This window comes from Drosophila tropicalis, unplaced genomic scaffold, assembly GCF_018151085.1.
Source record: "Drosophila tropicalis isolate 14030-0801.00 unplaced genomic scaffold, ASM1815108v1 contig_443, whole genome shotgun sequence".
Lineage (NCBI taxonomy): Eukaryota > Metazoa > Arthropoda > Insecta > Diptera > Drosophilidae > Drosophila > Drosophila tropicalis.
Window position 1 is genome coordinate 2415189 of NW_027172907.1, and position 17367 is coordinate 2432555.

Here is a 17367-nt window from a genome sequence, read left to right on the forward strand (position 1 = left end):
TCCACAAGCACCCCCTCATATTTAAAAAACAAAAAAAAAAGAGCCCAAAAAAGTAGGCAATGAATTATTTTTTATTTTTATGCTGCGATTCCGCGAGTTTCTCTTTTACTTTTTACATTGAATTGAGTAGCATGGGGTGGGTGATGGAGGGTATAGACTGATGAGAGGGCAGTGAACGAAGAGGAGGGATTTTTATTCTTATTGTTGTATATACATATGTATGTGTATGTGTGTGTGTTCCTTTTCCTTTGGCACGCAATAAATTAATTTATGTCCCACGTCCAAGGCACGTCTTTCCTGCAGGCACGTTTCTCACCTGGCTTGAAAGTGGCCGCCATTCATTACCAAACGTGTCGTTTCTTTTGCTTCTTTTTCGTTTTCGTTATTTTTTATAAGATTTGCCAGGAAAATCGCTTTAAGTAGAAATTAAAATTCCAGCTGCCAGCTCTCTAAAATTTAGTTTTTCTTTCCGCCATCGTCAGCGTCTTTACCGCCTTTGCCGTCCTCTTCTTTGCCGTTGTGTTTCTTTTGTTATAATTTGCTTTTAATTTGTTTGGCTAACGCTAACACTTCAACACGCTGCCGCAAAGCAGAAAAAAAAAAAAAAAACGAAAACAACAAGAAAAATAAAATAAAGAAAAAAGAATGTCATAAAAATAATTACGCACCAGCAGCAAAAATAAACGGACTATAGCACGTTTCTGTGTGCCCGCGCTTCAAACCTCCGGCCGACCCCGTAGGGCTCCACAAAACCCATCACAACGCACCGGGAAAGGGAAATTCGCGTGTCTGTCTTACTTTCTTGCCAGCGACCTCTGCTGGTGGCTTGTGCTTGCTGCTTTCTCATTGCTTCATAAATTTTATAACCCAGGCTGGTCGGCTGTAAATGCTTATATAAACCCTCATCGAAAAGTGGCCATAAATAAGTTGAAATATATATTTATAGTGCGGTTAACTCAAACACACACATTGAGAACGAGCGAGAGAAAGGAGGAGGGAGAGATGAAAAGATATCATTAGATTTTCCCTGCCATCTTCCCTACTCTCTGTCTATATGCTTGTCTAACTTAACTAAGGATCATGACTCTATTTTTGCTCAACCAAAAAACTTTGTGTATTAAAAAGAAATTAACTTTAGTTTTTACCGAAAAAGTTTCAAATGCCATAAACCGGAAACAAAGCGCCAAAGCCTCGCCTTTGCCTTTGCCTTTGCCTTACATATATGTACGTGTGTATATATGAAGCAAAGTTTAAAACCAATTGACAATAAAAATGCGAGAATGGTTATTCACTTTTCATTTTCATCCTATTCGCTTTCTACTTTTCCCCAACCTACTTCTCCTTTTCTTTCTTTTGATATCATAATCACAAACGTGTTCATTTGAAAGGTTAGTCAAAAAATCAAAAGAGAAGATTCTTTTTCATTTTTAAACGTCTGAGAAAAGTATTTACAATATAATTGAAAGTTGTTTAAATGATAAGACACTAAAATTGAATGTTTTTGAATGTCAATTCTTTGTATAAAAGCAAAAGAATTTTTATAAAAGTCTTTGAATAAAATTCTTACACAATTTGTTTTTAAGATAGAAAAATCCAATCAACTTTTGGTAGCTTGCAGTTTCTAAGAATAAAAGGAAAAAGAGTAAGAGTGCTTTCGTTTCTATCTAAAGACATCAGCTTAACCTACGCTAACGATAAAATGTCTTTTTCATGAATAGATTTTGTATTGTATTAGATCCAAGTTGAACTGAGATGTATTCGCATGAAGAGTCGTTGTCGGTCGCACTTACATTTCATATTCTAAGCCCATAAAATTGTATAAGCCATCATTTCCATTGCATCAAGTGGTACAGCCGCTTAGCCATCTTTTATCTTTAGCCAATTTTCATTCTCAGTCACCTTACTCGATATCTATTTTATGCCTTCTGTTCCCTGCCCTGCCCAGCCCCATCGTGCCCTGCTGTGCCTCGTCCTGCTACTCTCTGGTCTACTAGTACTGTTCCTGCTTCTTGTGGCGAGGCTCTAACTGCCATTTTAGATTTGTGTCTAAGGAGAATGAGCGATGGAGTGAGTAAGCTATGAGAAGAGTCGAGTAGAGTAGAGAAGTGGCGTGTGGAGTGGAGTGAATTGAAGTGACTTTGGGCTTGTGGTAAACACTTGAGTTTAATGGTTTGTTGACTGCCTAAGCCCAAAGACGTTTAGATAATAAAATTCTCGTCTATTTTTGCCAAATGTTTGGCCGTAAAAGCGCAACGGCAACGAGCAAAAACCTAAGCGAGCAGTAAACTGGGACCGAAGCCACTTCTCCTCGTTGTTGTCCTGCTCATCGTCGTCAACTGTTTTATTATTTACTAACTATTTTATTTGATTTAATTTAAGGCCAGACGCGCTTAAGGTTCTGTTTTATTTTCTACTCTCTTCACCTCTCTCGCCCTGAGCTTTGCCACAAAGCCAGAGAAGCCGCAGCCTACACACACACACACACACATACACAAACACACACAGAAGCAAGAAGAAGGATTACAAATGTCTGAGGTTTTAGTTAGTTTTCCTTTTTTTTTTTCTTTGTTTTTGTTTTTGCATTTATTTAGTTTTATTTCATTTTATGCTTTCGGTATTTGCCACTGGATCAATGAAAGTAATAACCCAACTTAGTCAGGAGTTAAAAGCAAACAACAACAACAATAAGTACAAAATGTGACACTTTTCTCTCTTTCTGTCCTTGTCTGTGCCACAAACAATTAGCTGTCAAAGCGGGCGACGAAATGGTCCGGGTCCTAGCACAGTGACTGCTACGGGGTACGGGGAGATGGCAAAACGGAAAAGCAATTGTCAGGCAAATTGGCATTGGCATTGACTTTGTTGAGATTTGATTTATCAACATGTTACACAGAAGCAACAACAACAACAACATTAGCAACAGCAACAAAAATGAAAAAAACGTGTAAGAAAAGCAAAGAAAAACGAAACGAAGGAAAAAAGAAACATGACAGAAATCATTGCTGGCAGCCAGCTGGGACACAAACCAAACGCCCAGAGTGATTGGAAGAGGAGTGATATAAAGGGGAGGGGAATGGAGCATTATGGCATTTTCGTTTTACGCGCGTATGTGTGTGTGTTTGTGTGTGGGAAAACCAACTGGGGAAAATCTCCCACACACTCATACACCCAAACTGACGCGTTTCCGTCAAGTGCAACATGCTGAACAGCGAAGAGCGGGAAAATGTGAGAGGTGATGGGTTTTAGGAAAAAGTGGCAGGGAAAGAGGCGGGGTTTGGGGTTTATTAAAATTTTAATATCAACGCGAATGTCGACAGTCAGCCAAGTAAAAAAAATGTTGAGAGGAAACTCGCCAAAAGAATAAAAGGACGACGACAAGCGTTGAGTGAGTGAGTAAGCAATCAGCAAGCAACCCCCTCGCTAGCTGCCAACACCCACCCAACCCCCTCAGTTAGTCAGTCAGTAAGTCAGCCAGTCAGTCAGTCAGTCAGAATCTCCTTTTGCTTTGCCTCGCCTCTTGAGGACTTCTTCCTTCTTGGCAATGTGTGCGTAAGCAAAATAAGTCATTTTCCCTTCTTGCTGCTGCAGAAATTCATCGATTGAATACAATACAAATATGTCAACGAGTCGCTTGAGATGTCGTCGATGTCGCCTGAAATCTCAGACAGCAGCAGCAACAGCAACAGCAACAACAACAGCAGCAGCAGCAGCCGAAGCAACAGCAAGGGAAAAACTTGAGAGTTGAGACTTTGGTTTAACTCATTTCAATGTGCCTTGGGGAGAGTATCAACAAGGCAAAAGCAATCAGTCAGTGGAGTGGCTGCCTGGTCCTCATCTTCATCTTCTCATCCAAGGGGTGTTGAATTACGGGTATTTTGTGTGAATTGAATTTGGCATAAGGGATGGAGGATGAGATGAAGATGGTATAAGGAGTAAGAGTACGAAGTAGAGGTCTAGGGTGAAGGGAAAACTTGGCGATGTTGGTATCACATACCAGGCCCACACCTTGCCAAGCCAGCTATTTACAAAACGCATTCCACAGGCACGGTTATGGAGAGAACGAAACGGAGGGGACTGCCGTGCGGGCGGCAAGGCGACAACCACCGGCGGCAATCAGGGGCGCCAATAACAAGCATGAAAGATGCCAAGAACAAGACCAAGACCAAGACGATGACGACGACAACGACAACGACAACGAGGAAGGCGAATTGTTATTTTATGAAATTGCAAACACAATCAAGTTGGATTCCTTACCTCACTGTGCCCTTGGACCCACACTTTGCCAAGCAGAAAGAAAAACCCAACCTAAATTCAACCCACTCCTCATCAACCGAACGAGCGTCCTTCTGTCCTATCAACAATCGACCCACCCACTTTTGTCTTTGGCAATGTCACCACTTGGCTTTTGTTTTTGTCTCTTCTTCTATACCACTCTCTCCTTTTCTATCTATGTATGTGTGTGTGTGTGAGGCAGACAAATAAATTGAACTAATAGAGCTGTTAACATTGGCCAAGGCGAAAGAAAACTTATAACTAGAAGAAAAATTTTAGCTCCAAAACAAAAAAAAAAAAAAAAAAAACAATAAGAAGTGAAAAAAGTAAAATATTTGAATTGCTGAACGACGACGAGAACAATGCAGAAAAAGTAAAAGAAAAAGCCAAAGTAGAAGAAAATGATGAAGGAAAAACAAACCAAACCGCCAAAACACTTGAACAACTTGCAAGACAAAATCCGCTTGGGTCAAAAGAAACCCACCAGCTCAAAAAATATATATATACATACTTGTAACAACAAAAACTAAAACAATGATGGTGGTTACGACTAGGTGATACCCTATATAAAATGAAACCAAAATGACAGAAGAAAGTCGATCTCGATCTTTTGATTTACTACTTAAAAATCCAAACTAAGTAATAAAGCCTTTTATTTATGATTGGTTAAAACTAAATTTAAATCGTGAAGAAATAGAAAGATTTTGTTTTATTGGTCATTTATGGTTCAGCAGCAAATAAATGCAACTATTCCTGTAATGGGTATTACAAGGATTCTTCATAAAGTTATTGTTGACCATTGTTTTTACCAATCTCCAATTCTCAGTCTCTCTCTTTCTCTCTCTCCTTTTTCGCATTGCTCTCGCACCAAGTCTATAGCTATATGGCAAGTTATTAGATTCATTTCAAGTTGTGGGGAAAAGTGCACTCCAAACATTCAGAATGAGAGAGACATTGAGGCTGGAGGGGACACAAAGTCACTCAAAGTGGAATACAACAACAAAAAAGTTCACCAAAATGGGGAAAAAGACTGTGGAGATAGAATGAGAGAGAGAGAGAGAGGGCAAGAAGGAACAACAAAAAAACAACCAAAGAAAAAGAACGCCCACAAAACTTAGGCAATGCTCTGGCGTTGACAGAAAAGAAAAGCAGCAACAGCAGCAATAGCATCACCGGCAACAGCAGCACCATCAAAAGTAGTTGTACAAGGAAGATACCGAAACCCGCGCAGGGCATCTTCTCCCTTCTCCGACCACATCACTATAAATGTGGATAGTTTTCAAAGGCGGCACAAAAGAAACCGCAACATCAGCAACAAACCGACAGTGGATGGGCAGGAAGTAGATGAGAAAAGGAGAAGGGGCAACGGTTGTTGTTGGATGGGGCAACACTTATTTCAAACAATTAACTTGATATTGTAACGGGGCTTTTTTGAGAAACTGGGCAACCTTTTGCACTAGCCTCAACCTCGAAGAAAAAAGGTCGCCAACAACAGCAAAAAAAGGAAGAAAAAAAACTGAAGGAAGGCAGGCAGACTGGCTGCCTCTCTTGCCTTTTGGCAGCATGTGGCCGAATCTAAGTAGAAGCAAAGTAGAAAGTTGTAGGTCGGCGGAGGTGGCATGATGTCGGGTGGTTGTGGTGCTGGTGGTAATGGTGGGGGGCCGTGCACCACTGTGGTCCCAAAGAAAAACATAATAAAATCAAACCAAAGTGAAGATGCCGATGCTAGCGTCAGCGCCAGCTTCAGCGCCAAACGCCACACGAAAGTAAAATAAACTTAAAGAAAAACAAAAACTCGAAGGAAACTCAAGAGATTCTCACTGCTGCTGCTGTTGTTGTCTCTTGGAATTGCTATCAGTGTTACAGCTGGCGGCTGCCTGCCTGCTTCTCCTCCCACTTTTCCTCCTCCTCCTTCTTCAATGTTTTAGTCTTTTAGCCAAGCCATCACTGGCAGCCGTTGCCGCCGTTTGGCTGCGAGGCGTCAACTCTTGTGCTACAACTTGAACACGAAGTTCATCAACTAACTGAGCAGTAGTGGCAACAGCACACGAGGGCAAGAGGAGTAGGAGGAGAAGAACGAGGAGTTGGTTGTATTGCCCACAAATGGCCAAGTCCAAAAGCGTTATTATTCGTGTTGTTGTTGTTTCTGTTGCTGTTGCTGCGTGTTTGTTTGCCACCAGAATGAATATTGCCCAGGACAAGAGAGAAAAGAGAGAGTAATAGAGAGAGTCCTTGCCTCGCTTCCTTTTGCCTTGCAGCTGTTTGGCTTGACTTGGCTGATGAGAGAGAATATACACACACACACACACACACACACATACAAAAAGAACAGTTTCTGACTGGCATCAGCAGCAGCACCTGTCCACCTGCTAGCAACATCAACAACAACAACAACACCAACAGCAGTTTCTTATTTTTACTTTGTTTTTTCTTGTGTGTTGTATTGTGTATGTGTGTTTTTTTTGCTGCTTGTCCCCATGTTTGTTTGTCTTATAAATTTACTAACGCTTATTTGCGTTGACTGTGGCAACATCCCCCCGTTCCATCCCCCAACCACACCGTAATGCCCCTCCACCCAACTTCTCAACCACTGTCTAAGTGCAAACTCAGCAGTAGCAGCAGCCAGGGAACAGAAGATTTTTATTAAGGACACGCGGCGTATGCACAATAATTTTCCAAAAATAAAAAGTACTGGAAAAAAAAAAACAAAATGTTTGAGCAAGAGAATGCTTTTTATATGATTAGTTGACAAAAAGCAACAGATAGGATGAGAAGACACAGAAGAAGAAGAAGGAGGCGAGGAGTTGAAGTCAATTTTTGGGTGAGGGGTCATGCAATTTGTAGCTAACGAAATTGTAAATATTTGATTTGCCGGCGGCAAAAGTGAAACATAATGTAATTGTCTGTGTATAAAGTGCAGAGACATTAGTTGAATCAGAAAATGTCACAGAGGCAAAGCATTAAGTTGAATAACTGGAATATCATTTCAATACGAAAGTTAATCAGTTGATATTTGATATCTTGCAATAGTTTTAGAGTAAATTCTAAATTGTTAAACATAAATGGTGAAATTTTTGAAATGATTGCGATACCTATGTTTGCATTGCGCGAAATGTAGCATTCGGGGGAAGGGAGAAGAAGGACATGTTTGTCATTTGGAACTATTTAATCTTTGTCTGCTCTGGTCACAGGATGAGTGGGAAAGTTAATGTAATTGAAATGGAGTAAGCAGGATTGTTATGTAATGATTGGGCATATTAGGTTTCCCTGTCATACGCACATACACTCACATACACCCAGTTCGCCAATCAATTGCTGACCCCGCACACAGACACACACACACACACACACACACACACACAGACAGACACAAGCATTAAACTATTTAGCCAATTCCTCGGCCTCTTTCGCCTCTTCTTGTTCTGTTCTTTCATTTCCTGCCTGCACCTGCCTGCCTCTGGGATTGGCATTGGGATACCCACACACACACACATACAGACACGCACAGGAAATGTTAAATGATAATGCGCGGCACGCATAAAATGCAGTTACTTCACTCTGTACGCTCGTTCTGTCCGCTCTCTTTCCGCTCTCCTGAATTGTTCATTCTTGTATGTGCGTCACACATTACGTATACGTAATTTTTATTGCGTATACGTAATGCATTTTGATTTCACATCACAGACACAACCCAACCGACAACGACCAGCCACAACAGCGTAACAATTTAAATTGTCGGCGGTCATTTACGTGCACGCCATGCAAAATGCAAAAATTCATTGCATGTTGTCGAACAGCAGCAGCAGCAGCAATAGCACCAGCAACACCAACAACAATAGCCAAACAACTGAAGAAGGGAGCGAAAATGTAAAATACAGAATGCAAAATGTGTTGTCTACTTTTACGGCGCGTGGCGAGTTATTTCCGGTTGGCGCTTTCCTCTTTTTTCCACCATCACCCGCCCACTAATAAAATTCGTTTTAAAAAACCGCACCACCATCAGCAGCAACAGCAGCAGCAGCAACGCCAACAAGACCAAAAACAATGATAATAGTAAAAGTTGTTACCACACAACAACAGTTAACACCTCTGATGCAGTAGCAGCAGCAATACTTACTAATAACAGCAACTAGAAGCTATATCAAAACTAGCAACAATCAGCAATAGCTTTACCTTTAGCTCAATAAAATCAACAATTGAAGCAATATTAGCAATCATTGTTGCAATATTGCCAACAAACTAAGCGGCAGCAACATCTGCAGCAAGCAAACTGCAACAGCAGCTTGAAAAATAATAGAGTCATGGGTAAATTTGTTGCTGTTGTTGGTTTTGCTGTTGCTGTCTGCCGCCAGCTTGATGGATTTATCTTTGGCAACAACACAGTTTAAACTGCATTGTCGAGAGCCATAAATCTCAGCGAAATCTTTAGCTCTCTGGCTAAGCTTATTTGTCTACTTTTGGCTCACGCTTACTATCTGACTCTTTCACTCTGGTTGGCTATGGTGGAGGTTTGCCTGTTCTTTGTCTTTCCATTACGAAAATTAAAACGCCTTTTGCTATTCTATTACCAAAAGTGACTCACACACACACACACACACATAAACACATGCCGTAAAGGAGGGGAAGCAGAAAAAAATAAAATCTTGCGACTGTTTCATCTTTTACTGCAGTGTGTGTGTGTGTGTGTGTGTGAGTGTGTGTTGCTCCTTCGTATTCTTTTCCTGCTCTACTTGACGGTTTTTACACTTTTTAAACGGGGGCGATGCGGAGCGCATTATTTACGCTGCTTTTGAGACAACATGAAGATGGAGCCGGTGACGGAGACGAGTCTGGCAAAGGGAACTAGAGCTGGAGCTGGAGCAGGACTTCTGCTTTCCAATTCCAACAGAGCACAGCTGTTGTTTTTGTGTACCTTCCTTTCCTTTCTCTTCTGGCTCTGACTCTCTGTGATTTCTCAGCTTGTCTTCTTACCAATCGTTTGAAGGAGAGAGAGAAGCGAACAAAAAAAAAAAAAAAATACGTTAAATTAAATTATGATTTCAGTTGTGGCCTCTCCACTTCACTCCGCCGTTTTCTCTGCTGCCTTGCCATTGAGTCTGTTTTCATATTCGTTAAATTCATTTTTTGGGTTTCAGGTTTGTCCTTGCAAAAGAGAGAAATATATATATATATATGTATATATATAAATTTCACTGCCTGTGCACGTTCGTCACAAGCACCAACAAGGCAGGCAGCCAGCGAGTCAGTCAGTTAGTCAGTCAGTCAGTCAGTCAACACAACAAAAACAACGACAACCGGGAAGCCAGCGAGGCGTGCGTGCTTCGGCAATCCTCCAGCTACACTTCCTCATGTCAGGACCCTCCGCCACCCACCAATGCTGAGGCGCAAGTTTAGTTGTGCGGGCCTGTCCTGGCCTGGCCTGTCCTAGCTTGGGCTTGGGTTTGGGGTTTGAGTTCGAGCTTGGGCCTGGGCCTGGGCCTGGCCCTGTGCCTGGTCTGGTCTGGTCTGGGCTGGCTGCAAATCTTCAACAATTGCCCTGATTTATAATTTCTGCTTAGCAATGCAAAATACTTGAGCCGCGTTGGGCGGGCTTTTGCTGCTTGTTTGTGGATAAAGGCGGGCAGGGGCTGGGGGGTTAAGGGAGGCGTGGCATTGTCGAGCTTCGCATGTGTTTGGCTTAGCATACAAATATTTTGCTGTTTGTTTGCCTTTGCTTAAGCATAAATGGCAAAAGTGCGGTAAGGGCAACCAACGTGGGGCAGCGGCGATGACGACGACGACTGCGACGGTAACGTCGGATGTAACGTTAGGGGAGAAGAAGACCGCATATATAATCCTGCTGCTGCTGCATCAGACGTACGTCCTACCTCATCATAATGTGATGGTGCGAGGGGTGAGCAGCGAGTGGAACGTAGTGCGCTTATGCATAATTTACCCACTCAGCTAAGTTGGCAGCAGTCAGCAGACAACTGACGACTGCAGTAAAAAAAAATAAACCCTGCTACCCCACCATCGTTCGCTCAGTCACAACAGTCAAAGGGACAAGTCGTCCTACCAATTATCTTCTGATTTATGATTTCACTTGAATTTCACCAAAAAATTCTTTACTCTCAACTCAGGGGGGCTTAGGGGTACGGAACATCTTTTTGCATTCCGTTTGCTTCATGTCTCAACAGGCTTTTGAGTTCAACAAGAAAAGCACAAGAAAAAAGGATATACTTTTCACTGTTCCACTCTCGAATAGGCTGGTTGCCCGAAAAAGAAAGAAAAAAAAAAAAAAACGAGACGAAACTGAGAGTCGTCAAAGCCAAGTTGTTTGTTGACTGACTGATTGCTTTGCCTTTCCTGCACCAAAATAAGAAAAACCAAAAACGAAGAAAACAGAAAACCTACCAAAAAGGAAGAGATAGAAAGGCATATACATAGAAATGGCTTAAAGGGGGAAGCGCAGGAGATTTGAGGAGGGGGGGCCCGAGACAGGCGAAAGAGAAATGCGTAAGCCATAAATTAAAGTAGTTTTAAGTTCTTTTTACTTACCCTACATTCAGTCATTGGATCTGGGGGAATATCGGTTAAGGCAAAGAGCAAAATGCAAAAGAGAAAGCCCAATCCCGCAGCCATTTTCTTACTTCTAACCCTTGGTCAAAGCAATCCCCTTGAATTTTGTCATTTACTAAATACAAATACTACATATTATTGTAGGGTATCTCTCAATCGGTTGGCCTGCTATATTTTACGTTTGCTTTTATTGTGTTGTGGCCGCCTCTTTATTTCTTGTTTCGCATTTGCTATCCGCGTACCGCCCGCTGTTCCGGGTTCCGAATTACCAAGAGTCTGAGTTTGAGCTGAGTTTTTGTTTCGACCTAAAAATAGATATACAAATGTGTTTTAATGGTCGCCTTTTCCCTTTTTTTGTTGTTGTTGTGTGTGTGTGTGTGTGTGTGTTCTCCCTTTATCTTTCTCATTCTTTTTTTCACGAATCTGTGCGCTTTGTTATGCCGTTCGTTTCGTTCATTCGTTGTCGTCTGTCGTTTTTCTATGTGACTGAATTTATTTGTTTGGTGGAAGCCCCGTAAATCCCGCCCTCCCAAAACTTCCCCCATCTCCTCTCGGCTCTATACATCTACCACACACACAAACACACAAATATATATCTCTCTTTAGGCTATGCTCTGGGTGCGTGTTTATATGCCATTCGCCAAAAGTTTCCTCTTCTTTTAGCCTCTTCCTTCCTACTTTGTCGGCTCGTTCGTTTCTTTCTTTCATTTTTGGTTTTGTTTCCTTTTTTTTTCTTCCTTTTTTTGGTTGTTTTGTGGAAGGGGCACCTCAGCAGGGTGGCAAATGGTTTTGATTTGATTAATGAATGTTCTAATTAAGCAAAACCGTCACCTAGCCTATGAACACATTTGACCTTGGCCAAAAACAATCTAGCTAACGAAAGGCAGGCCTAAGCTCAGACCCCAGGCCCAGGCAAGAATTTTAGTTTGGGGGAAAAAAGTTGCCACAGGAAATAGAAAGACAAATTATTTGGCCAAATTCCTTGGCTTGCTTTCTGTTCACTGACTGACTGACTGAGTGTGTGTGTGTGTATGTTAGCTCTTTCGCTTACTGCTTCGCTCTGTTTGGGTTTCGGTTACGGTTTCGCTTTCTGTGTGACTGCAAGTGATTAGCGTTAAATGAAAGCCAAGCCGAGCCAAAAACTTTATCGAAATTGACTCCAAAGACGAAATGGACACAATTTCAATTACCTGGAAGTTTTCCTCCCACTCTTGCTCTCTCAGTCTTTCTCTTTGTGTGTGTGTGTGTGTGTGATGATTGCGATAATTATGTAATGGCCCGTCTCCTAATGATGGTTTTTTGGTTGAGTAGGGCGGGTCGAAGGGGAGGGTAAGTTTATGAGACTGGTAATTATTATCAGAAGTTGAAGTAAAAGTGTCACCAGAAAACTGAGCTGACCCAACAACTTGACTTGCACGTCTCTGTGTCTCTCTCTTTGTCTCTCTGTCTCGCCGTGTTTGTGTATGTGTAAATGTTTGGGCGTGTGTGTGTGTGAGTGTGTGTGAGTGTATGTTATGCAAATTTAAAAACTTTAAGCACAGAATGCGGCAAAGAGCGCTACCAGAGTGAGAAGGGGAGAGAGTGACAAAGGGGGGATGGAACTGCTGCTGGTGTCCTGCCATAGAGTGTCTGCCATATAAATTTAAACAATGTTGAAAACATGCTGCGTTGGCACTTTTTAACCAAGCTGCCTTCACACACACACACAGACATCTATAAGCATGGCCATGTAAGCAAAGAGAGGCAAGCATTTATGCTAGACTGGCAAAAGTGTTGCATACATTGAGGGGCACACATACACACACACCCATGTATAGTCATACAATATTTACATATAGAGAGGGCAGCTTTAGCTTTGCCTCTTCGCTTCTGTCACATGGGTGTGTGTGTGTATTTAATGTCGAAATTATGGACGACAATTTTAATGACAATTCAACTTAACATTAGAACGACAACAACAGCAACAATGACAACAACAACAACAACACTAACAACAGGCAACCAGAGCAGACTATGCTGGCTCGTTAGTCGCTTGCATATAACATGTAGTCACATATATGTACAAGTAAAACCAAATCGACTGACTTAATACCTTTTGTCTTTAAACACACACAGACACACACGTGTGTGTACACAGCATGCAAATGACACAATGAACAGGCAAATGCAATCAATTAAAGCCAAAGGCAAAGCACCTACTTTTCTATACACTTTACTTCAAATAGTCAATACAATTAAAATGATTTTTGTAATATGACAAATAACAATGCCAACAGTAAAGGAAACAAAATTTCAATGTTATATCAAAATGAAACATACCAAGAATTCTTAGATAAAGTCTTAACAGCAAGAATAACATGAAATCTGAAATAGAGATATATTTGCTTATAGTAGATGAATTGTATTATATAGTATATTATAGTATGTAGTTAGTTAGTCACAACACCATTTAAAGCCCATGAAATCCCATATTTTAAAAGTTGTGAATGTGGTGTATATAGATGTATAATGACTATGGCATTAGCTTTAGTTATGGTAAATGTTGATTCAGTCCAATATACCCCAAAAAAAAAAAAAAGAATAATTCAAATTGAAAGGGTGTTTATAACAATGAGTTTGCTTTGGTCTCTGTGGCAGCAGCAGCAGCATCAACGGCAGCAAAACAGTTTCCGCATCCGCCAGCCGAGCCATTGTGCCAGGATGCCGATGCCAAACATATATACAAACACACATACACATACAGATACACACACATGTCCTGGGTTGGGCTGTGCTGGGGCCTGTCGACGACAATGCGTGTGAGTTAAATGTATGCGCATAAATTAATAATTAATTACAGAGAATTACATTTCGGGCTTGTTGTATAATATTCATTATTGTTATGCATAAATAAGGTGACTTGGCAGGATGCCCCATCCATCCAACCAGCCATCCATCCATCCATCCATCCTCCCTTTCTCCACCACAACCACATCTAACCAGCCCAACCAGTCAATTTGTGAATGATGCCAAAACGTTTTTAGTTTTCATTTTACAGTTCTCAGCTCTCACGATTCACACATTCAAGTCATCTCGGTCTCATTAAAATGCTCAAACTGAACTCAACTCTTCGGCCATAAAGTAATATATTACATTTGATTTACAAGTAAAAGCCAAGCATTTGCATTCCTTTTGATGCTTCAGACCATGTCCAGTCCGTCCCATCCCCTGGGCATTTTCAAAATGCTTCTATGAACGACTGACTGAGAGGCTGAGAGTGAGACCGAGACTGGCCCCATTATCCCTTGTCAGTGACAGTGGCAGGCAAACGTGTTTATTGGCTACGTTCAAAAAGGACATTTCGCCTTATAAATATCAACGAAATTAAGGAGCCAAACTAAAGTAGAACGATGGCAATACACACACAAACATACACACACATAAACTCAGGGAGAATGCGAATGAGAGCATTGTCAGAGCCATAAATCAACAGGAAAGAAGAAATGCTTTTTGTCTGTCAAGGGGGCCAAGGGGCAGGCCAGGCGGGGCAGGCATTTTGCGTAGGAAATTGACCAAAAAGTATTAGTAACGGAAATTGCACAAAATTTTCGGTTTGGATCTCACAAACAGCAGCTGGTCCTGGTCCCTTTGCTTGCTTGCCGCCTATCTCTCTACTATAGTTGTGTTTGTGTGCGTGTGTGTACGAGTGTGTGCGTGTGTGGGTTTTTCGGTGGTCAAATTAATTGAAATCAAGACAACGAAAAAACCCTCAAACAATGCCAAATTGATGGAGCATATCGAATTATGCATATACATATATAAATAAATGGGGGAAACTAAGAAAAGGAAACGAAATATAAGAAGCAATCATGTTGCCATCTTTCCCTTACTTACTCTCCCCTTGTCCCGCTCCATCCCTTGCTCTCTGTCTCTGTCACTCTGCGGACTCTGAATATTTGTCAAAAATTTGCTATCAATTTTCATATATCAAAAATATTACTCCTGCTCTTCTTGTATCTGCTCTCATAAGTATGCAACACTTTAGCCTTCGTCTCAGCTCTCTCTCTCTCTCTGTCTGTCTCTCTCTTTCTCACATTCTGTTTCTGCCATAAGTATGCAACACTTTTTCCCACGAGCCTTTTTGCCCCTTTTTTGCTTATTCTCATTTGCTCTGTGTGAAATTTGCATGGATAATTTGTCACTTTGAATGATGTTGAACCAAAAGCAAACCCTATACCCTTTTTTTGCACTCCCACTCCTACCTTCGCCCCCATCCCTCCCCACCTTCCATGACCAGCCCGTACACCCCGACCCTTTCGTTTTTTGGAAAATGCTTGCGGGAAATGCGGCAAATGTTACAAATTGTTGTCGTTACCAGATCCCAACTCCCCTCCTCTCCCCACCCCTTCTCTGACACACAACTTCCTCCCAACCCTTTTTATTTTTTTGGTGTTAGGCAAGCATAAAGAATGTGTTGTGTTGCTGGTAAAATTGAAGTGGAGTGTTGCTAGTGGGAGGTGAAAACGACAGAGTGAGCGAGAGTGTATCCGTGGGAAGGGTGGATAAAAACTTTAATAAACCCGCTGTTTTGCCTACTAATTTCACAATAAAACCAAATGGCAAGCAAAAATTTTCGGGCCAAAAAAGGACAAAGAGAAAGAGAGAAAAAAAACCCTTTTTAACGTTACATTTTATGACACACATGGCCTAACAGGTTTAAAAATTACATTTAATGACAATTGGCGGAGAGCCGAACCTGTCCCAGGCCGACAACACAGACACACACAGACACACATACACACGGAGGAATGGGAGGAACATGTGTCGCCATTCTCTCTGATTCTTCGTTCTCCGTTTTTCGTTCTCGGTTTTCCATTCATTCTCCGCGCAATTTCCAGCCAAGTTGCTCCCATTAGCCACATAATTTTAAGTGTACGCGCGCTCTAGATGAGTCAGATGATGGGTGAGAGAGAAGGGGGGGTGTAGGAGGAATGAACGCAGCAGCAGATATTGTAAGGGCTGAGGAATGGGGAAAATGGTGTTGGGGGGAGATGGTGGGACAGCAAGCTCATTTAATATTAAAAGGATTTATGAGACATTTTCCTTTCATTTTGACAACGAAACGAACCATCCAACCAACAAGCGAAGCAAAGCGATAGGTAGGTAGATGGAGGACCAAAGTATGGAGGCTGAAGCTGTAGCCTTCTCCTCAACTGAATGGCGAATGAGAAATTTTTGCGTTGTTGCCGTTGATGAAATTTTCGCTTAACAGAATTTGTGACGCTTCGCGGACAGCCGATGCCGTCGCCGTCGCCGCCGCTGCCGCAGCCTACGCACGGTTAAAGGGTTTTAGTCCCCTTAGTTTCCATTCTCCCCGCATATTGTTCCATCTACCGACCCCTACGCCATCATTTTTTTTTTTTTTTTTTGCGCTATTGTTGGCAACTTTGAGCTGGTTTAGCTTACGCCTGGGAATTATTTGAGTGCTTTTGGCCCCCGAACCCATCACCCGTGCGTCATTTTTCCTGTCTCTGTTCTGTTCAGTTTGGTTCATTCCGCAGCGTGTGAAAGTGCAGACGCCGACAGCCTGCGTGTGTGTGTGCCTGAATTTTGACAGATTTGAAAATTATTATGCAAAGTGAATAATTTAGTTGAAAGTGTTAAATTGATTTGGCCTTTCCACTAACAACATTGCCAAAAATACAAAACAACACAAAAAAGAAAGAGTAGAAAATGAAAAAGAAATTGTGAATGAAAAGATGATGATGGAGGAGATGATGGGCGATGATGTTGATGATGACAATGTCGGTCAGCTTAAAATGGAAATTTCTTGCAATGTGTATGCTTGTATTTGTGTGTTTGCGTGTGTATAAGTAAAGCTAACATATTATTGATTATAATCTTAACTATAGAAACTCTATTATATTGGCCTACATAAGTATATTATATAAAGTGAAGATAAGTCTTAATTCGATTAAGGCTATATAAAACCCTTTATAAAATGGATTAGGTCATTTCTTTTGATATACCAATACAATGTAAATTAAGAGAGAGTATTTTCTATGACCTTTTTTTTATTGAAGTTTGGTTTTTTATTTGCTGGAATTATGTTTAGAAGTAAACTAAGACTAAAGAACAAACTCCTCATAGTTTCAATTTTCAAAGAGTAGTATTCAATGTCATTTTCGTTGAATCCATCAACCACAGTATCGAGAATAAGGAGGTGACCCCTTTCTCCGCCCTCTCTCTCTCTCTATCTCGACAATGATTTGCTGTCATTACATGTCCCTCACGACCGAAAAGTGACTTAGTTGTCAACTGCATTGTAAGTGGTTACGCCTACAATTCACCGCAATGCTGGTGCTCGATGGTGGTTCAATTCAGTCAGCTATTGGTATCTAGCAACCGCTTCTCTGACGTCATTTGTCAAATTTTCAGCATTACACATAGTCACACAGTTAGTCAGTCAGTCAAGTCAGTCAAAGTTGAACCATCATTGGTTAGGGCCCATTGTCTTTGCTGCCAACTGCCACGCCTACTATTACCTATTCGGTTTAG

At 41.4% G+C, this 17367-nt stretch overlaps 1 protein-coding gene across 7 annotated transcripts in view; it reads left to right on the forward strand.

Moving 5' to 3' along the window:
* Positions 1–17367, forward strand: part of Rbp6 (RNA-binding protein 6) — a 196629-nt gene that overhangs the window by 109549 nt on the left and 69713 nt on the right. The gene's annotated exons all lie outside the window — the stretch shown is intronic.